Source organism: Mastigoproctus giganteus, chromosome 13 (genome assembly GCF_048544385.1).
Source record: "Mastigoproctus giganteus isolate SK-2022 chromosome 13, ASM4854438v1, whole genome shotgun sequence".
In the NCBI taxonomy this organism is placed as follows: domain Eukaryota; kingdom Metazoa; phylum Arthropoda; class Arachnida; order Uropygi; family Thelyphonidae; genus Mastigoproctus; species Mastigoproctus giganteus.
In genome coordinates, this window is record NC_143587.1 from 68,952,586 (window position 1) to 68,976,092 (window position 23,507).

Genomic DNA, 23,507 nt, shown 5'->3' on the forward strand with positions numbered 1-23,507 from the left:
TGCTCTGCCTTCACGACGAGTTGCCATGATATTGCACTACTTCGAATCAGTAACTCTTCACTAATAGAGAAGACTATTGTTACTTATTCTCAGTTGAGTACCAACACCCAGACAGCACTGTTTCACGGCTATTGGCCGATCATCAGTGGGTGGGCAGGTACCCTGGTAATGCAGACATGACGACCCAGTTGTGAAGTTAATCACACAATATGAGAGATGCCAAGAGGTGTAGATGTCAATATTTAAAATAAATAAATGCACAAGGCATAATACTTTAAGAGTTTGGTTAAAATAAATAAATGCACAAGGCATAAAGTATTATGCCTTGTGCATTTATTTATTTTAAACCAAAATTGTATGAACTGCTGAAAACTCGAGGCAGACAGCAGCCTTCTTTTTTTCTGTTTCCTGTTTCTCTTATTTTATTTTTCCTCCACACTTAAAATTCAGTTCTTTCAACTCTCTCATTGCATCATATAATGGGGAAAAGAAAGAAAGAAAGAAAAAAAAAATCGGTTGTTTTATGGAACTACTATGATTTTACTTCAGGGTCATAAAATTACTTAGCATGCTTCAACCAGAGTGAAATCAGTAAACAGTCAGGTGTAATACAGTTGTTTTGCAATCAGAACTCTATTTTGGGCAGTTGTGATAAATTTATGACAAGAAGTTTTTCTGAAGAGCAAACTGCTAATTGGCAAACAGCAATGCTGTTTGCTAATTAGTAGTTTTATTACCAGTGATGGATTTTTTAAAGTTGTTGCTAATTTGTGATGAAAAGTTTCTGATCCCAGTGAATCTTATGTGAAGCATAAGCTGGCTTACTGTTGTATCAATACAGCTTTCATCCATTTGTATTTGAGACAGGAAAAAAAAAAAAAGTCTGTACTTTAATAAAATATGAGGGCTGTTCAATAAAGAATGATCATAATTTTTTATGAACAACTATGCTGCTTGCTATTTCTAGCTGAGATGCAGAACCAAGCTGCATCATATAGCAGCTGCTCAGCTGACTTATGCACACTGTGTGACCTTGGTGTACAGTCAAGTTTATGCCTGTTCAGTTTTGCCTACATAACAATGGATGTGACCTTCAAGGAACAGTATGATGCTTTCAAATTTTGTTTCTTTCTTAAGAAAACATCAGCTGAAGTGTATGAAATGTTAAGAGGCTTATGGTGAATCTACACTTCCTTATAGCATAGCTCACAGGTGGTTAAAATGTTTAAAGATGGATGTGATTCAATCACAAAAATCAGCAGTGTTGGAGCACCAAGCTATTACCACAGAAACCATAAACACTGCTTCTGTAATCATGAGAGAAGATTGTCGTACAACAGAAGGCAACTGGCAGTCATGTTGAGAATATCAGTAAGAAGCATGCAAGATATTCTCCATGACTATTTGCTTATGACGTGTTTGTGCATGCTAGGTTACAAACCTGCATTACTTCGTGTAGATGTTTATTAGGAGCTGCAACGGGTGGTTACTGAAGATGGTGATAACTGCGGATGAGACATGGCTTTATCATTTTGACCCAGAGAGTGAGCAACAAAGCTCTGTTTGGATGTCTACATCATTGCTACCCCCCCCCCCCAAAAAAAGCAAAAGTTGTGGCTTCTACAGGAAAGGTTATGGTTATCTCTTTTTTTTACATTCAAGGAACGGGTTACCAGCACATTGAGCCATGTCATACACGTGCCGCAGGGCCTTACCATAAAACTATACTTCACGCTTTATGGTATCACATTAATTACAAATGATCACAACTGCTTTTAGGTGGTTGGATACTGTGTCACGACAGTGTGAGACCTCGCATTTTTCATACTGCCATTTGAGTATTAATGTCACTGGCAGTATGAAAAAAAACTTGTTCAGCATTAATGTCAGATGTGTTCCTCATCTGCCCTACCTTGCACCCTGCAGTTTTTATTTTATTATTTCCAAGTTGAGAAAGGAGCTGTGAGGAAAATGTTTCCAGAAGTCATAAAGACATTGGATACGATTCTCAAACACATGTCAAAAAATAGCTTCCACCATGTTTTTGAATAATTGCAGAAATGTTTGAGTAACTACTTTGAAAAAGGATCATCAAATATGGATGATCAATAATGGTATGTTGTGAGAAAAAAAATTTGATTGTTCTTTATTGAACAGCCCTTGTATAATTGTAATTAAGCAACTTTTTTTTGTATGTAACTTGGTGAAAACTCTTATTTTTGCCACATGACAAGGATAAATTTGATCGCATGAGGCCTGGTGTGACTGAACCTATTGCGCATGATTAATGCTAACTTTGGGCCATGAGTCGGTCAAGCATAGGCCCCCTTTCTGATCTGGACCCCCTACATTTGTGTATTTTGCATAATGGTTAATTTGGCCCTGTTCCTGAAAGGGTTGGTGACCTTTCTTTTACAAATTCCTCCATAGTTTTGTCATTGATAGCTCACTACATTTCAAATTCAGGTTTGAGAAACCTTACCTTGCACAAATAGCTTCAACTTCTCAAAATTTCTTACCAATTCTTTAAATACCAATCTTCAGATAATTTAAGGTGTGAATAAAACATTAACTTCCAGTCCCTTTACAACTCGGTCGTTATTTCTTGAAAAAAAGACTGCCACTCTCACCTTAGGTAGCACTCAGACTTCTTAACAAGATTACATATCTTTATTGGGATTTATCATGATATCTGTCAAATCTCTCTTTCTCTGGATAAGTACATTGCATCAAAAAACTGGATTTTTTTCCCTCCTCTCTATTGGAATTAATTTTCTTCTAAACAGCTTTTGACTGAACAAATCTTAAATCTAGCTTACTATGGAATACTGTTTGTTCTTGCAGCTGAGGTGGTATCCCCAAAACTACTCTCAATCTCCTGGACTCTTCAAAAGAGAACAGTCAGGTAAATTAATGGCCTGTCTCTTAAACTCTTGCCACACTGTCATGCAGACAACTAATTTCTGCTGGATGCTTGTTTTCTAGTTATTTTCACGGGCCCTGTTCTTCTGAATTATCACCATTTGATGACTCTCTTCTAAACCATTCCAAACATATGTACCCCCAGCTAGTCAACATCCATTCACTGTCCAACTCCACACGAGAACTAACTTTTCCTCATTATCCCTTCAACATTACGTATATTTCCCAAAAATTACCATTTGCAGAAGTTTAAGTGTAACTTCAAGTGTTGCCTCCTGTTTTCTCAACCTTAAGCCCATATGCAATTGTAAGTACCCTAGGTTCTGATACTTTTGTGTTTTCTGATACTGTTTAAAAAAAATTAAAAAATGCTCATAGCTGGAGCTGATTTAAATTTTTATGACTTAGGGCAAAGTGTCTCTGCAGTCTTCTTATGGCTCAGATTTTTAATAATAAATATTGTCAAGATTTAAAAATACAAGCTTATGACCTATTTTGGTGAGAGCATTTGCTCTCCCAAATGAAGTCTCTAATTTGAAGTGGCAAAATCATGCAAGGTAAGCTTATACAGCATCAGCCAAAAAAAATACTGCTACCCATTTTATTTGCCCATCCCTTCTATTAAAACTACCTATGTTCCCAACCTCAGATGAGAGTTTGTTCTGAAAATCGGTTATCTCTGGCAGAAAGCAAATTTTTGGAAATACATTTGGCAATCATCCTTTTCCATTTTAAATTTGTCACTTTGTTTGTCTTGTGCTAAGAAAGATTAATAATGTTATTAGTATTCAGTTTATTCAATCCATTTAAAGCCTTAAACTTTCAGTTCCCCTCACAGATGTCTAGTTTCTAGATGCTGCAATTTACAGAACCCAAGTCTTTCATGGTACTCTTACAGAAAGACTTGAGTACTCCTGACTTGTTGCTCTTCTCTGCATTTGTTCCAATAGATCTACAGACTTCCTAAAATGAGATTTTTAGACCTGTATACAGTACTAAAAATGCACCCTAATCATTGCAGTTTACACCATCATCAAGCTGATCCTGCTTGTAAAACATACCTTGCTTGATAATTCAAAAAGGACTTTCATTTGGCTTTGGTAAACCTTATCTTTCTGTGATTTAAATTTTTATACTGAAACATTGATTATGTCAAAAACTAAGAGATATAAAGTTGTGGAATTATAAGAGGACATCATTAAATATTGTCTTAATGAATCAACCATTCATTATTTCAAAAAGCCTGTGTTTAACATTAGGGCATGTGATGTTTGTTCTGCTGCTGTTTCTTGTATTAAAGTCATGGCCAGCTCTAGGTGGTTGCAAGTAATGTATCACATTATGTATTTTTGTTAGAAGCATGGGGTACTAAGCCCCACACCTCTAATAAAAAGTCTTAGTTTTAAGTTTTTTATTTTTTCTTAGTTTTAAATTTTTTTTGACTTGCACATAGAACATACCAGATAGTCTTTTTGCATTTTTGTTTTGTTATAATTTGACTTTTAACTTCTTGTTTCTGATTAAAAATATTTCTCTATACACTGTGAAAGGAATGCATTTTATTTTGTTTTTAAAATAAAATTTTTAAGTTTGTAGTTGCATTTAATATTCTTGTTTCTGTTATTGATATTGAATGTTCTGTTATTTTTATTTTTTATTTACTTTTATAAAACAGACTGGCATTGCATAGTTTGTACCTGCCTTGCAGAGTAATTTTGTTGTCAGCTCTACAAACCCTAGAGTAACCCTGAATAAAGCTACACGTATAAGCAGATACGATGGCTTCTTTGGAATACTGGTAAGTTAAATACTACAGCATTTTTATGTGTAACCTATTTTCTTTTGTTAAAAATACACTTCTATATTTTCCAACTTGCTGGAAATTATGCCCCCCTTCCTTTGAAATTACTTTAAGTATTTGCTATTCAGAGTTTTGTCATTTGTGGTCTTTCTTCAATCCTTAGTGCCCCCCCCCACAGTTAGCAAGGGATATTGTAGTTAAGTTAACCGGTGAAATACCACCACTTTGCTTATTGGAGGCTTGAAGTGGTGAAACCCATGTTTAGTCTCTAGGGCAAAGTTTCCGGCATCCCCCCCCCCCCCATACTTCTCCTTCAACCCATGCACGGTACTAAGTACTATAGGTTTTGATACCTTTCATGTTTGGGGTTTTCATAAAAAAAAAAAAAAAGTGGGGCTGGAATCAGCGAGAAACTTCTGTATGCAGCTGCATTTATAAGCTACTCACGGTGGGACATATAAAGAAGTGGGTATTATTTAAGATGTACGTTTTGTTATTTGAAATTTATCACATTTATTGTTATTGTGATTTGTTTGCTTATTTGCTAATTTATGTCTTCAGTATGTTTAGTGTACCAATGAGGAAAAAAAAATCATTGATAAATATTCGTACATGATGACCTTATAAATTTCTATAGGTTGACTTGTAAAAATAAGGTTGTGTGACGAGATATTGTATTCATTTCTTCATCCTGTTCTTAAAAATTCAGCTTCACTACTTTGTTCTGTAGGTCAATCATAGCTCAATATTAGGAGTTAAAAGTAGCAGATAATGGGTTCACCTTGTTTTTATTATATATAATATTTGTTTTATGCTTAATTAGAGGTTTTCTTCCACACTCTGCTTGGCTGCACACTTACACTCTATACTTCATTCACAGGTTTTCATGAGTGAGCTTGCCTGGTAGAGATGGCCCATCATCTGATGGCAGACTATTAAGTCTTAAAATATACGTGTCCTGAATTTTAAATAAATAGTGTATATACGAAATTTTTAGAAATCTTCAAGTACCGTGTTAATAGACTAGAAAAGAATAGCAAAAGCTTAAAAAGCGGTACTCACCTTGAAATTAATCTGTGATGGTTTACTTAGGTAGCGTGGTTAATGTTTAAGTTGAATTGTTAAATTGAAAAATTAAAAGGGAGGGAAGTAGGTAAAAGTTGACTGAGTTAAATAGGCGCAAGGAAATAGAAGTGTACACATCCAATCCTTGGTTGTCATCGAAAGAAAAGAAAAGAATAGTTAAAAACTGTAAGTGAATCCGGTGAAGCCAATAGTCTTTACAAGGACTTTCGTTAGTTAAAGAACGTCTTCAGTTGGCAATGTGTGGGGAGAGAACGCGCATGGTATTTTAAGAATAAAATACCATGTATTTTATTCTTAAAGAGTATAATTTTTTATTCTTAAAATACCATGCGCGTTCTCTCCCCACACATTGCCAACTGAAGACGTTCTTTAACTAACGAAAGTCCTCATAAAGACTATTGGCTTCACCGGATTCACTTACAGTTTTTAACTATTCTTTTCTTTTCTTTTATTTCAATGACAACCAAGGATTGGATGTGTACACTTCTATTTCCTTGCGCCTATTTAACTCAGTCAACTTTTACCTACTTCCCTCCCTTTTAATTTTTCAATTTAACAATTCAACTTAAACGTTAACCACGCTACCTAAGTAAACCATCGCAGATTAATTTCAAGGTGAGTACCGCTTTTTAAGCTTTCGCTATTCTTTTCTAATAAATAGTGTATTCAACTCTTTTGGCAATTCTTTGGCATGAAATGACATTAGCAATTGAGATCAACTCATGGATATCAGTGACATCTCTACTATGACCTTATTAAGACCAACCCTTCGTTGCTGAGACCAAATGCATACATTTTTAAATCATTGTAACCTCTTTCATTTTCCTATCATTGATATAAAAACAACATGAGCTGCATCAGTAGTATCTGTACTTCCATCAATTGTCAAGGAATAAAACTTGAATTTGGGAGCCGACATTTTAAACTTAGTGACAAATGGGCCTGGAGTACTGGGGTCCATAGTTTAACAGATATTTATTTAAAGTATACCCAGTAAAATAAAATAAAATAAAATATTTCCAGAAGCTTTCGGAACTCGTGTCCCTTTCTCAACTGACAGAATTTTTAAATACATTACAAGCAAACTGTGGCACGTTACTCATTCGTCATTGTTGTAGCACGGACGTGTGCTGCCTTGCGCCAGTGATCATCCATCAATAAAACGGTTGTCTCCAGGATTGGATGTATACGCATGCCTTTCTGGCGATTTAATGCCTTAGGGTTGTTCATTATGTTTAGTGACTCTAGCCATAGGCGGTGGCGAAAGTGTCGCGCGTGGTCCACTATCTCAAAGTCGCGCTTGGGGTCAAGATCGTGGTTGGTAGCCCAAAAATGTTCTGCAAGCGCGGACTGGTCAGTTTCGGCAAGCCGGATTGCTCTGTCGTGTTCCGTGAGGCGATCCTGGAGACGTCTCGATGTCTCACCTACGTAGCAACTGTTACAGGCCCTACAGGTGATACGGTACACTACATTGCTGCGTAAGACAGGTGTGACAGGGGTCTTCACACTGGAGACAAGTGAACGTAGGTTCCTACCTGGTAATTGTACACATTTTATGTTGTAACTTCTCAGGATCTTCGAGATACGTCCTGACACTCCTGGATAGTACGGAATGTAGGCGGATGATATGCCGACTTGCTTCGGAGGTCTTGGGTTGGAAGTAAGCTCTTGTGCCTGTAACAAGCATCTGTTTAGTACATGGGATGGATAACCGCATCTGGTTAAGTCCGCCTTCACACGGGAGATCTCGTTACGTCTAATTGTGTCGGTGCTGGAATGGCTCCAGGCCCTGGAGAACAGGGTGCGGGCAGTGCTATTGAGATGGCTTGGAGCGTGGCCGGACCCGTAGTTGGTGAATTGACCGCACCACATGGGTTTGCGGTATACTGAGGTCTCTAGGTGTGGGCCTACGCGATGCACTAGCACGTCCAGAAACGGGAGCGAACCGTCCACCTCTGATTCTACGGTAAACTTGATGAAATTGGATAGAGAGTTGAGGTATTCTAGTAGTACCGTTTCAGTAACGGTACTACTAGAATACCTCAACTCTCTATCCAATTTCATCAAGTTTACCGTAGAATCAGAGGTGGACGGTTCGCTCCCGTTTCTGGACGTGCTAGTGCATCGCGTAGGCCCACACCTAGAGACCTCAGTATACCGCAAACCCATGTGGTGCGGTCAATTCACCAACTACGGGTCCGGCCACGCTCCAAGCCATCTCAATAGCACTGCCCGCACCCTGTTCTCCAGGGCCTGGAGCCATTCCAGCACCGACACAATTAGACGTAACGAGATCTCCCGTGTGAAGGCGGACTTAACCAGATGCGGTTATCCATCCCATGTACTAAACAGATGCTTGTTACAGGCACAAGAGCTTACTTCCAACCCAAGACCTCCGAAGCAAGTCGGCATATCATCCGCCTACATTCCGTACTATCCAGGAGTGTCAGGACGTATCTCGAAGATCCTGAGAAGTTACAACATAAAATGTGTACAATTACCAGGTAGGAACCTACGTTCACTTGTCTCCAGTGTGAAGACCCCTGTCACACCTGTCTTACGCAGCAATGTAGTGTACCGTATCACCTGTAGGGCCTGTAACAGTTGCTACGTAGGTGAGACATCGAGACGTCTCCAGGATCGCCTCACGGAACACGACAGAGCAATCCGGCTTGCCGAAACTGACCAGTCCGCGCTTGCAGAACATTTTTGGGCTACCAACCACGATCTTGACCCCAAGCGCGACTTTGAGATAGTGGACCACGCGCGACACTTTCGCCACCGCCTATGGCTAGAGTCACTAAACATAATGAACAACCCTAAGGCATTAAATCGCCAGAAAGGCATGCGTATACATCCAATCCTGGAGACAACCGTTTTATTGATGGATGATCACTGGCGCAAGGCAGCACACGTCCGTGCTACAACAATGACGAATGAGTAACGTGCCACAGTTTGCTTGTAATGTATTTAAAAATTCTGTCAGTTGAGAAAGGGACACGAGTTCCGAAAGCTTCTGGAAATATTTTATTTTATTTTATTTTACTGGGTATACTTTAAATAAATATCTATTTTAAACTTATCTTGAATAGAGCCAGCCAATTTATTTATATGCATAGTTGTACTCCTGTGAGATAGTTATTTTGAAATATTTTTTTTTTTTTTTTTCTAGACAAGTTATTCCCTGGATGTGGTTTCAATTTTTTAGTAGTAATAAGTGCTATTACATAGCTTGCTTCTATTAAATATGTGCTTCTATGAAATATAGCAACCTATAGTACTTAGTGCCATGCAAAGGATGAAGGTTGAGAAGATAAAAGAAGATACTTGTTGACATTAGACTTGAATTTCTGTAGATCAGGGGCCAGCAACCTGCGGCTCTAACTTTTAGCCCACATGTACAAGTGCAGCAGGAATGGGTGGCAACGTGTATATAATATTAGTTTCAGTGCAGTTTGGCTGCACATTGCAAGCAGAGCATGCTTACTGCAAGGTGTCGAAGATTAATTGTTGCGGCGGTGGCGAATATAAAATAATTAAAACAGGAACAAAATAATATCCGTGTGTACGTAGTTTTTGCAATAGGTACGTGAATTCTTAATGTAAATCACTTGACTTTAAATCCGTGACGTGGTATTATTAAACAAATGAAATAAAACGGCATTAAAATTGCTATAATTTTAAAATGTCAACTCAAAAGAGAAAGATTGGGCAAGAAAACTGGGAATTTAAGAAGGAATGGACTGAGTCGTATGCATTTGTGGCAAATTCTACAGGACTTCTGTTGTGTTTAATATGTAGTCAAAAACTTCCAAACAAAAAAACTACAAACATAGAAAGATATTTTTGACTAAATATGTTATATTCGTCAAAACATATCCAGCCAGTGAGCCAAGAAAAAAGGCTGTAAATGAGTTGCAACAGAAAATGTCATTATCAAAGAATTCATTGTCAAAGTGGATTAAACCATCAAGCAATACAAATGCTGCTAGTTTTGTAGTTGCACGTGAAATTGTAACATGGGGGAAACTGTTTACATACATACATACAGCGAATACATAAAAGAATGTTTTATTAAAATGTCCGAAAATCTTTTCACAATTTTCAAAACTAAACAGAAATAATTACGAAAATTAAAGAAATGCCAATATCTGAAAAACTGTAAGGAACAGAACTTATAAAGTTTTCTGTTATTTATAAATATGACTTAATTGATGATCCACAGCAAAAATTAATTGCATAATTTAACGTTACATGCTCCTGTCACATTGATCTCGATTGCATAGTATGTTCAAATTAATATTGATCGAAATCAGTGAGCAGTACCGTACTGTGAGAATCACTTAAATTTAAGCTGGCTGGTCAGTTAAATTCACTGGGTGGTGTACCCATTCGATAGGTCCTGGGGAGAACACTGGACCCAAGAAGAATTGCTTGATTTACTGCCACTTACAGGACAAATGCGTGGAGAGGATATAGAAATTTAATTACTGAATGCTTCAAAAATAAGGGAATTAATATGAACAAAATAATTTGTATTGTGACCGATGGAGCCCCAGGCATTGAGAGGTGAGAACAATGGTTTCATTAATTTATTTAGAAAAAATATTTCGCATGATGTGTTTTCCTTTCACTGTATAATTCATCAAAAGGCACTTTGCTTGCAAATGTTTCCAAAAGAGATAACAGCAGTGATGGATTTGGTCATAAAGATAGTCAATAAAATAATGGCACGAGCACTATATCATCGACAATTCCGTGAACTTCTTGATGAACTCTTGTCAGTATACTGACCTTCTTATGCATAACAGCATTAGATGGCTTTCTAGAGGTGCATTGTTGATGTGATTTGCTGCTTGTCTTGATGAAGTGAAATTATTTTTAAGACAGAAGGATATGAATGCAGAACATAGAGCCAGAGGGCACTGATTGGTTACAAAAATTCTATTTTATGACAGATGTGACTTCACATTTAAATGTGTTAAATAAGAAATTACAAGGAAAAGGTAACACATCAGTTATACTTTTGGAAGAAGTGCTTTCGTTTGAACACAAATTATGTGTTTTCGAAGGAGACATAGGAAGTGGCAAATTATTACATTTTCCAATTTTAGAAAAAATATCAAGGAGGTACTAAAAATAATTTCAATCCTTTTAATTTGCCATATTTTCAACAAACGATTGTCAAAATGTATACCGAATTTAGCCATTGTTCTGAGGATTTTAGACATTATAATTTTTAATCACACCTCTTGAAGTGAGTACTTCTCAGTTAAATTTTTTTTCTCTATTCCCTAAAATTGATGAAGCACAATTTGAAATTGAGTTAGAAGATTTAAAAATCAAGGACATGTGGAGTGCAAGACCTTAAAACTGAAACTGAGGATTTGGAGAGAAAAAGGCTGCCCTTACAATTCTACACAAATGGATGGCAATAGAAGAGTTGAAAAAGCAAGACCAAATTGTGTTTGATGCGTGGAGTAGCTTACTGGACACGTATTTGCGTTTGGACTTCTGAGTTTTTGATTCAACGTATTTCTGCAAGCAAATATTTTTGAACATGAACTATATTAAAAATAAATCAATCAAGAAACCATCTGAACAATGCGAGTCTCTCAGCATGTTTAAAGATGAAAATTATGGCATACTCGCTTAAGAAGTTCAGCAGCAAAAGTCACATTAATTCGTACCTAATTGGATGTTTGTTACGTTTTTTCAATATAATATTTCAAAAATATATATTTTTTAATAAAACACCTTCCTGCTCTATTCCATTTCTTATCCATATCTCACTTGCGAGTATCATATTAGATGCAATTTCTGCATGCCGTGTTCTTTGTTATTAAAAAACTGCCCCTCCCTCCTCCCAGGTTGAGCTGAGGTGTGACTCTTTGGATTTTTTTTAATTAGATCAAAAATGGCTCTTTACTCAAAGAAGGTTGCCGACCCCTGCTGTAGATTGTAATTTTCAGGGAATACGTATCAAGGGAGGTTGTTTCAGAAAATGGATGTGGAATAAATGAAGAAGCAGAAAAGTTGGTTCTGTGAATTTGAAGTTGGACAATTAAAGGATTTTGACTAGTTGTGGCATGTGTTTGGACTGGTTGGGGGGAGAGAGAGAGAGAGAGAGAGAGAGAGAGAGAGAGAGAGAGGGAATTATAAAGCCAATTCAGAAGTGCCCATGGAAGTATCTGTAGAAAAGGAATGCAGCAGAAATAACATCTGTGAGACAGAGTGGAGAGACTTTGTTAGAGATGGGTAATTAGCTAACCTAACTCCCCTCTTTCGAATGGAATCTAGAAGCCCGAGAGAGGTTTTGGGGGCATTTCCTGCCCCAAATGTGGGTAAAATATTCTGTAGTAGGGTGGATTTTCAATTTGTACAGAGTGAACAGCTGTTTGGAAGAAAAGTAACATTTGAGTGAAAGAGAAAACCCAGTTTTTTTTTGTTTTTTTTTTATGCAGACGAAGCAGTATTTTTGATGTGTTTGTGTGAAGAGAGATTAAAAGTCAGGGTAGCCCCTAATAAAGATAAGTGATCTTATTTAGAAATTTGAGTGTCATCAAAGATAAACATAGGAGCGACATATAAGACAAGACTGAATTTTAGAAGGATTGAAATCAGCCAGGTTATCTTTGCCTTTGATAACTGGATTACACCTGAGAAGCCTGTTCAAGTAAAGCACCACATTTCCTGTAATCTGCAAGAATTGGATGATGTAGTGATGGACTTCATCATCATCAGCCATTTTCAATCCACTGCAGGATGAAGGCCTCTCCAGCAACTTTCCACTTCCTTCTGTTTTGAGCACTAGCCATCCATTTACTACCCAAAAACTCATGAATTTTATCTATCCATCTCCGCCTTTGTCTTCCAGGTTTTCTTCTAGCTCCTCTTGGGTACCATTCTGTTATTTTCTTAGTCCATCTGTCATGTCTTCGAGCTATGTGTCCTGCCCAAGACCATTTTAGTTCTTTAGTTTTGATAAGAATGTCCTTTACTTGAGTTTGCTGCCTAATCCATGTGTTTCTCTTCTTATCTAACAGTCTGATTCCCAATATAAGGCCGACCGGGCTAGCCGAGTGGGTAAAGTACCTGCCCGGTAACCCAAAGGTCGCGGGTTCGATTCCCGCCTCGGGCTTGGATCAAAGTACTGCAAAAACCTTGGGAGGTGCAATATGGCCACAGAAGCCGATGCGCCAACAACTACCAAATCAAACCCAATATAATTCGTTCCATTCTTCGCTGTGTAGTTCTCAGCTTCTCTTACATTCTTTTGGTGAGTGCCCAAGTTTCACTTCCATAAGTCATGGTGGGGAGTATACATTGATTCATTATTTTACATTTCAGACAAACTGGGATATTGCTCTTCAGTATGTGACTATATTTCCTGAATGCTATCCATCCAAAATTTATTTTTCTCTTGACTTCCAGCCATTTATCATTATTACAGCTAATAACTTGTCCCAGATAAGTATATGACTCCACCTTTTCAGTTACTGCTCCTTCAATCATTATTTCCCTTTCCGTGGCATATTTGTTCATCATTACTTTTGTTTTAGCCATATTCATCTTTAGTCCAAAATCCTTACTAACTGTGCATAACTGATTAAGATTTTCCTCTAATTCTTTGGGATCGTGGCTTATGACCACAATGTCATCTGCAAATCGTAAATGGTTTAGGTATTCTCCGTTCACATTGACTCCTTTCTGCGACCAGTGTAATCTTCTGAAAGCTTCCTCAAGGGCAGCAGTAAACAGCTTCGGAGATATTGTGTCTCCTTGTCGAACTCCTTTCTCGATTTTAAATTTGCTACTGTCTTTGTCTAGTCTAATAAAGGAGGTAGCGCACTCATATATTTTCTTCAAAATCATAATATATGGGATTATCTATGCCTTGTCTTTCCAGTGCCCGAAACATTGCCTTATGCTGTATGGAGTCAAATGCCTTTTCATAATCCACAAATGCCAGGCATAATGGTGTTTTATATTCATTTGCTTTCTCCATCATTCTCCATTAGATGGACTTCAGTCTAATCAAATCCAGTGCTGTGCCCCTGACATCTCGTTCAAAAGAGTGGAATCCCTTGTATACCAGCTGTAAGACTTCCGCACATAGAAAAGACATATCACTTATGTTTGTTTTTACACTCTTGCAGAATACTTGTGTTGTTGTTCTGATTTTAATGGTCTTTATATGAATAAATTGGTATTACTCAATTCAGAAGCGTGGCTTTTTTGCATAGGCAATTTAAGTAAAAGTTTGAAAGCTGTGTTGCTTTGCAGTGGGAACATACACCCATTGATTCCTGTTGTGAAGTTTTTTTTATTAAAAATATAGAAACAAAAGTATTAGGGTGAAAATTGAGAAGACAGAAGATATTAATTGTTGACATTATACTTGAATTTCCATAAATGTAATACAGGCACTCCTTGGCTTAAGTAATACTTGACTTATGGAAATTTGACTTAATGCAAGTTTTTGCCGGCAAACTTTGCAGGTGCAAACTTAAAAAACTCGTGGAAACATATTTTGCATTCCGTAGGAATAAATGGATATATCGTGAAAATAACGTAATGTGAACCCAGTAACACATTGTTTTTTTTTTTTTTTTTTTTTTTTTGGTAATTCATTCCAGGACCTCATAAGTTGAAATTTCTACTATATAACTAAGCTATTTTTCTTTCTAAAAGGTCATTTTTATAATGGAAATTACACTACACTTTCATCCTTATCATGTGTTCCGTTATAAGAATCAATTTTGAACGCCTTTGTGATATTTTTCTAAAACATTTCTCGAGGTTACTACCATAAAACAATAAAAACAATTTGCACTTTCCAGTTTATTGGGCTTTTCTGTTAGTGCATTCTATTATAAACGGGTTGTAAACTCTATTGCATTTGTGATAATACCGATAACTAGAATTCTGTGGGTTTATATGTTACAGTATTATGGTGAAATGAGTTCCACTTCACTGAAATCTTCAATCATATAAAAAACAAATATTCAGAATCTTCTCTTCATTTCTATTTACTTATTATAATGGTGAAGGGAAAGGGATCAACAGAAAGTGCAAGTGCTGGCAGTGCTAGGAAACGAAATGAAGATGATTAAGAAGTATGAAGCAGGACAAAGTTTGTCATCTATTGCACGGAATTAGGTCTCGCTGCTTCAACAGTAAATACTATTTTAAGGGACAGGGCACGTATAATTAAAAGATCAACGCATTTAAGATCAACAGTGATCACAAAACAGCATTCAGGTGCTGTATTGAAGATGGAAAAGCTATTAATTATATGGATGGAAAATCAGATTCAGAAGCAAGTGCCCCTGAGTCCAATGGCCATTCAAGCAAAAGCAAGAAGTATTTATGAAAATATTAAGGATAAGTACGGCAAACCCCAAGCCAAGTTTGTGGCAAGCAGCGGGTGGTTTAATATGCGGTGAAGTTGCCAGTGCAGATTCTGCAGCTGCAGAGAAATTTTGTGATGTGTTGGAAAAAACCCCTTCTAAATTTCCACAGCCCTCAACTTCTGCAGCAGCGTGCTTATCAGCTGGAGAGTTTAATTCTGACAATGATTCTCTAAAGGTAAAACTTGACGTTATGCCTGTCTCCTCTCTCTCTTTTTGTAATTTTATAATTTTGAAATTTTTATTATTTTATACACTTTTGTAACTTTTCCTGTGCATGAGATAAAAAAAATTGAATAAATAATTCTATTTACATATTCATTGAACATTTCTTTTTTTCTTCAATCAAATTCAGCATGCATAGTTGTAAGTGCTGCATAAGCATTTAGGGAAATTCCAACTTACCTAGAATTCAACTTATGTAGAGTTCTGCAGAACACAAACCTTATGTAAGTCAGGGAGTGGCTGTATTCTGTAAATACATGTGGGGAGAGGTTATTTCAGAGAACAAAAATAGAAGGGATGATTGAGCAAGAGGGAAGGTTAGTTCAATGAGTTTTTAGTTGGACAGTGAACTGATGCTGAATTGATCAAGGAATGTGTTTGGGTTTGTTTTGAAGAGAGTGGTAGATGAAAGTATATATATAGAAAAGCATGTAGCAGAAACTGAAGGCCTACTAGACAGAGTGAAGAGATGTTGTAAGAGATGGGTCATTAATTAACCTGACTGCCCTCTCTTGAATAGTCAGAGCTTGAAAGATGTTTAGAGGCACCTCCCCAGATCCAGGAATAATATTCCAAGGTAGAATGGATTTGTGATTCATACAGAATTAATAGTTTTTAGAAGAAAATACCAAGAGTGAAACAGAAAACCCATTTTTTTTGGAATCAGGGAAAGCAGTATTTGTGATGTGCTTATTCTGTGAAGTCAGGGTAAATTGTGATAGAAATATGTGATCTTGCCTGGAAATCTGAGCACAGGAGCAGTGGACTAATTTTTCCAGGAAATAGACAGGACCAAGTTTTAGAAGGATAAAAATTAAATAAGTTTTCATTGCCCCACTGGAGAATTACCTGGAAATTTGCATTTAAAGCATTTTTGGTGGATATTTGATAAGTTGAAGCTGTTTGTGTAGAGCAAGGTTTCTCAAACTGGAAGGTGGAATGTGGTGTGCTATCATCAGCAGAACTATGGATAGGGAGATCATATCAGTGGAAGAAGATCCACTTGTTAATACACAAGAGTTTGAGAAAGAATCGAAATTTCGGACATCAGCATTAGTGGAGCAGTTAGAAGTCTACCATCACCTGCAGTGAACAGCCAGAGGGGAAACTAGACCCAACTGCAAAAAACTCAGTAGTCCATAAGATGGGAACTTGTTCAGAAAATCTTTATGGCAAACACTAAAATGTTAGATATTTTTGAGAGCAACTGCTTGGGTTTCACTATAGTTTTCTATCGAATTTGACCAAAGATGAGTAACATAAGCCAATATATATCACTTGATCAACACTGGTAGGAGACTACTGTCAGGGAAATGGGTAACATATTGTTGAGATATCAGAGACGTGGTGTCACACAGATATAAGCAGTACAGAACTGGGGAGTACAATGGGTACAGGAAGGGAGGAGGAGTTATGCTGTTAGTTAAGAAACTCACAAAATTTAAGTGCATCCAATTGATGTTGGTGGACAATGCAGTGTTGAGTGTTTGGTGTGAAATAAGCACTCACAAAGGAAAAATGAGAGTAGGTATGTGTTATAGGCCTAATGAATCTGATGAGTATAATGAGCAGTTGTGCAGAGAAATAGTGGGCCAGTAAATCAGAATGTCTTATAATGGGGGATTTTAACTTTCCAGATATTGACTGGAACTTGTGTGTTGGTCACTCTCACTCTAGCAAAACTTTTGTGAATTTATTGCCTGACTGTTTTCTACAGCAACATGTTCGAGAGGCAACCAGAGGGAGTAATACTCTTGATCTGATTATCAGCAGTAATTATTCATGCATTAAGAATTTGCAGATAAAGAAACCACTGGGGGACTGAGCACAATTTACTGATGTGGGAATCTCTTAAAGATGTGACTACCATCAAGGCTAAAGGGAAGGGCTTTTGCTTTCGTAAAGGTGACTGCAGGTGGTCCCAGACAGTTTTAAATTCTGTACAGTTGGATCAACTGATGATGCTACCAACGTTGAATTCTAAACGAAATGGGAAGCCTTCACGGACTTAATTTTGGAGTCTACTAGCCTTTTCATTCCAACTAAGAAATACTGTTCAAGAGTTAGGCCTAAATGGATGTCAGATGAATTAATGAGGCTTGTGGCAGAGAAGAAGAATGTATGGGATGCATATAAAGTATCGGGTGAAACAGAAGCCTATGGCAGGTATAAACTAGTCTGTAATCAAGTCACAAAGGAGGTTAGGCAGGCGAAGGCAGATTACAAGAAATCTTTAGCAAAGAGTTCTTTACTGATATAAACTAGTAGGAAAGGTATGAACAGATTGGTCCACTTAATATAGATGAGTTGACTATTGATGATCATGCTCAGGTAGCTGATAAACTGAATTAGTATTTGCATCTACATTCACACATGAGGAGTCATTCAATGAGGGGAGTGTCAGAAGTTTATCAAATGCTAACAGGGAGCCAAGTGATTTTGTAATAACTGAGAGCAAAGTGGAGGAGAAATTAGCATTAGCATTAGTAGAGGCATTTGATGCAAGAAAGCAAGCTTATGCAGCATCAGCCAAAAAAAAAAAAAAAAAACCCACTTCCACTTCACCCCTCTGTTTGTTCAAAATACCTGTCCAGCTGAGCCTTAAACTTATTTAGGCTATCGACCTCCACTACAAGGGATGGAAGTCTGTTCCACCAACCAACCACCCGCTGGCTAAAGGCAAATTTCCGCACGTCTATCCTACATCTGTCTTTCCTCAATTTGAATTTATGCCCTCTCAGATGATTATTCTGAGCTAGAGGAAGAATCCCATCAGCATTGAGCATGCTTAAACCATTCAAGGCTTTGTACACCTCTATCAGATCACCTCGCTGGTGCCTAGTCTCCAGACACTGTAATTTGCAAAACTTAAGCCTTTCTTCGTAAGAGCACCCCTTTGTTCCATTCACTAATCTTGTTGCCCTTCTCTGTACTCGTTCCAGCAGCTCTACATCCTTCTTGAAATGAGGCCTCCAGACCTGTATACAGTACTCTAGGTGTGGCCTGACCATTGCCTTATACAAGGGAATAATCACCTCCTTATCCCTGCTGGAAAAATTCCTGTATATCATTGACAATACTCCATGAGCTACTCTTGCAGCCCGTCTGCACTGCTCAGAGAACTTCATATCTGCCTGCACAACCACCCCCAAGTCCCTTTCATTCTCTACCACTGTCAGTGTAGTACCACAGAGTTGATACGTTGCTCTGGGGTTGCTGTTTCCCATGTGTAGTACTTTACATTTGTCAATGTTAAGCTTCATTTGCCACCTCTCAGCCCATCTGCTCAACCTTTCCAGATCCTGTTGCAGCAGCATAGTGTCAGTAGTGTCCTTGACAACCCTGCCAACCTTTGTATCGTCTGCAAACTTGGACATTAAGCTTGATATACCATCATCAGTATCATTTATAAATACAGAAAACAATAATGGACCCAACACTGAGCCCTGAGGGACTCCACTGATAACATTAGTCCACGATGAGCAGTGTCCATTGATTACCACTCTGTCTTCTCCCCCTCAACCACCCCTTTATCCATAGCAGCAATTTGCCTCCAATGTCACACTGCTCCAATTTGTGTAGCAGTCTTCCATGTGCAACAGTATCAAAAGCCTTTCTAAGATCCAAGTATATAATATCAAAGCTATTCCCTGCATCCAGTTCTTTTGTGACTGCATCATAATATCCAATCAAATTAGCATTAGTAGAGGCATTTGATGCAAGAAAGCAAGCTTATGCAGCATCAGCCAAAAAAAAAAAAAAAAAACCCACTTCCACTTCACCCCTTTGCACAACCACCCCCAAGTCCCTTTCATTCTCTACCACTGTCAGTGTAGTACCACAGAGTTGATACGTTGCTCTGGGGTTGCTGTTTGCCATGTGTAGTACTTTACATTTGTCAATGTTAAACTTCATTTGCCACCTCTCAGCCCATCTGCTCAACATTTCCAGATCCTGTTGCTTTCCTGAGCCATATGAAATTAGTGATTTCAAAATTATAATGACTATTAGAAAAACTTTTGAGCATAAAGCAAGTAATGCTCCTGGAATTGATGGCATGTGCCAACTAATTTTGAGGGAAGTGGCCAGTAGAGTGTAGAGTGTGTTTAGTGTCAAACAGCACCAGGGGTTCCCCCCCATTTCCGCATAGTATACATTGTAGGTGTGAAACAGAACACTGTCAATGGCAGAGGTTTAAAAGTGTATGGATCTTGTATATGTGTAGTGTCATGTACCGTTGTTCCTCTGATCATTTGGCCGCTGGGCCCCTAATGGGACCCAACGTTGCCCACACTCCGCCCCGTGGAGGCAGACCAGATACACGAGTATTATAGTTATTTACTCTGGCAGGTCCTGCCACCTAATTTCCTGAGATTTCAGTGGCTAAGACCTTAAAAAAAAAAATAATAATAATAAAAAATAAAATAAATAAAAAAAAAAAAAACACTATAGATAGGGGTCAGCCAAAAGGAGTACTAGTTATGTGATTTGATGTCATTAAGTTTTTGTGTATAGAGCTCAAGCAATTTAACAATGATTCGAACGCTAGTAGTTGTAAGTTAGAGGTGGAGGGGAGACTGAAGGCTGGGGGGAAAGACAGAGATATGGGGTCCATAGAGAAGATGACCCCCAAATCAGTGGAGCAGGCCTGCCCCACCAGAGCGGAAGAGGGGCAGGAGACCAGAGGTAACCTCCCCCTCCCGCCCGGGGAGTGGAGGCAAAGGACCATGCAAGGGAGCGTGGCTAGGAATGCATAATGGCGGCAGCTGAGCTGTGCTGGTGGTTGTATCCTACGTGGGACAGCATGCTGGCTAGGAACAGCCAACAGCATGGATAACCTTGTGGTGCATAAGGTTCCCATGGTCACCATCCATCTGGTGAAGAGGCTGGAACAGAACATGCAATTTATATTATTCGCTCACACAAAAAAAAATTTTTTTTACTTTTTTTACATTTTATAGGCTTTTTTTTTTGTTTCTTCTTCTTTTACATTTTATAGTTTTTTTTTTTACTTTGCATTTTATAGTTTTTTTTTTCCTTTTTTTCTTTCTTCTTCTTTTACATTTTATAGTTTTTTTTTTTTTCCTTTGCATTTTATAGTTTTTTTTTTTCCTTTTTTTTCTTTCATCTATCATTCTCATTCACACCAGGGAGGTGTGACTTATTAAACAAGCAAAACTGACACCAAGCTGTCAATCTCGCTTGTCCAATTATTGCTTTTAAAATAATTTAATGCTTGTTCAACCATTGCTTTAAAGACAAAGCAACAATTTAAAGAAAGCTCACACAATTTAAATGAGTGTGTTTATTTACGTGATAATAATAAAAAAAAAGAAAAAAAGAACACACACACACACACACATAACAATTATACTAATGCTAAGTTTTTTCCTTTTTTCTTTTCTTTTTTTTTTTTTTTTTTCCTTCCTTTTTTAAACAAACTTCCTGTCATACTTTTACATTCTGCTTTCGACCTTCATTCACTCATTCAGGCACACACTTTTACACCCGTACATTCACATAGCCCATTTCACTCAGACTCCACAGTCATTTGCTAATTTTACTCAGTTTCCACATTTACTCTTTCAGCACTCACACTCATCTCTCACACACCCAGAGGCATAAATTATCATTCACTTACTGTTCCTAGCATTTCCTTTCATACTCTCCCCTTTACATTCACTCCAATTCTCATTCATTCAATCCTCATTCATACTAGCGTACTTCAGAAACCTGCAGCTTACTAGTTTTTTCCAGCTGACAAGTAACCCTGGCTGCATGTCTATACCAGTCTCTTTAAAGTCCTTTCCGTGAGTGTTGTCATGTTTGGGAACTCAAGTCTGTTTTGGTTGGTAGTATGCTATGATGAGGGCAGTATACCAGCCTGCCTTTATTCCCATCAGTCACATTTGGTTTCTTTCCTGCCTCTGTGGTCCCCAGGGGCAGGGCGTCAACTCTGGTAAAGTCCCTGTAATTTCTGAGTCAATTCAGGTATGTTCAGTCATGTAAAGATTTTGTCATTCACTGGGCATGGGGAGGGTAATGTGCTGGTTATATATTTGGTCTATTGATTTGCTACAGGGACTGGTTGAAGAGCCTGTCCCTGCAAGGTTCGGCAGATTTCAAAAATGGTTTGAGCATACTTGGTGAAGGCCTTGTAAAAGACCTCCTCCATGATGAATTGGTGTTCTTGGCCCCTAGGAAGGGGTCCAATTTCTGGGATTAACTGTCTACGTTGATTTCATAGATTACACAGTCATATAGAACATGTGCCCAATCCTCACTTTCGCCACAGGTACAGTGGGGGTCATTGGCCAATCCCAAAGAGTGCAATTTAGCTTTAAAGGTTCCATGGCCTGTCAATAGAAATATGGTATAAAGTCCTGGAGCATACCACTTAGGTGGTTTTGGGCTAACCATAGCCACCTGTGGAAACTACTTTTTGGTACTAACACCTTTGGTCTCGTGCTCCCATTCAGTTTGCCCTATCTTATGTAGTCGTGTGGCAATTTGTCGTTTCTCTGCCTTGATGTCATTGGCAAGGTTTGGGATTATGCCTAGGAAACCCATGGGGATTCTTTTTAATGAACCACTAGGTGGCAGTGATCACATTTTCTACATCACTGTCCAGCGATGTCGACTGGCTTCACTTCCTTGGTTTTTATGTGTTTCTTAACTAATAGCATAACACCTCCCCCCTTCCTATCCTGTCTATCCTTTCTGTAGACGTTGTACTCCCCAAATTGCAGTTCCGCATCCCTTATATCTGTGTGACACCACGTCTCTGATATCACAACAATATCTGCCTTCGATGTTTTGAGCAATACCTCAAATTCATCAAATTTATTTACTAAACTCCTAGCATTGGTGTACACGCAAGTATACCTGCACCTGTTTCTATTCTTAGCTACCCTAACACAACCCATGTGTTTACTTGTACCACAATGGCTCCCAGCAGTCTCTGAAATACCATGCATCTTGTTTTTGCATGTCGATGCAAAATATTCATTTAGTTTGTTAGCTACCTGAGCAGGATCATCAACACTTGACCCATCAATATCAAGAGGACCAATCTGATTCATCCCTCTCCTTCTAGAGTTTACATAAGTAAAGAACTCTTTGCTGTTTTTCTTTGCATCCCTTGCCAAGGATTTCTCGTAATCTGCCTTCGCCTACCTAACCTCCTTTGTAACTTGGTTGCATATCAACTTGTATCTATCATAGGCTTCTGTGTCATGTGTTAATTTGTAAGTATCCCATGCATTTTTCTTCTCTGCCATATGCCTCATTAGTTCATCTGACATCCATTTTGGCCTAAACCTTGAACAATATTTCTTAGTTGGTATGTAAAGCCTAGTAGCTTCCAAGATAAGTTCTTTGAATGCTTCCCATTTTGAATTTGCTGTTGGTAACATCATCAGTTGGTCCCACTGTATAGAATTTAAATACTGTCTCAGTCCATCGTAGTCGCCTTTACGGAAGGAGGACATTGGAGGCAAATTACTGCTATGGATAAAGGGGTGGTTGAGGGGGAGAAGACAGAGAGTGGTAATCAATGGACACTGCTCATCGTGGACTGATGTTATTAGTGGAGTCCCTCAGGGCTCAGTGTTGGGTCCATTATTGTTTTCTGTATTTATAAATGATATTGATGATGGTATATCGGGATTAATGTCCAAGTTTGCAGACGATACAAAGGTTGGCAGGGTTGTCAAGGACACTACTGACACTATGCTGCTGCAACAGGATCTGGAAAGGTTGAGCAGATGGGCTGAGAGGTGGCAAATGAAGTTTAACATTGACAAATGTAAAGTACTACACATGGGAAACAGCAACCCCAGAGCAACGTATCAACTCTGTGGTACAACACTGACAGTGGTAGAGAATGAAAGGGACTTGGGGGTGGTTGTGCAGGCAGAAAAAAGAAGTTCTCTGAGCAGTGCAGACGGGCTGCAAGAGTAGCTCATGGAGTATTGTCAATGATATACAGGAATTTTTCCAGCAGGGATAAGGAGGTGATTATTCCATTGTATAAGGCGATGGTCAGGCCACACCTAGAG

General features: G+C 38.2%; 1 protein-coding gene across 3 annotated transcripts in view; it reads left to right on the plus strand.

Annotated features, from left to right (window-relative positions):
• Positions 1 to 23,507, plus strand: part of Sap30 (SIN3-associated polypeptide 30) — a 110,251-nt gene that overhangs the window by 31,948 nt on the left and 54,796 nt on the right. For all 3 annotated transcript variants that reach the window (XM_090387053.1, XM_090387052.1, XM_090387054.1), the window contains exon 2: positions 4,598 to 4,720. The gene's annotated coding sequence lies outside the window, so the exon portion shown is untranslated. The remainder of the gene's footprint in view (positions 1 to 4,597; positions 4,721 to 23,507) is intronic.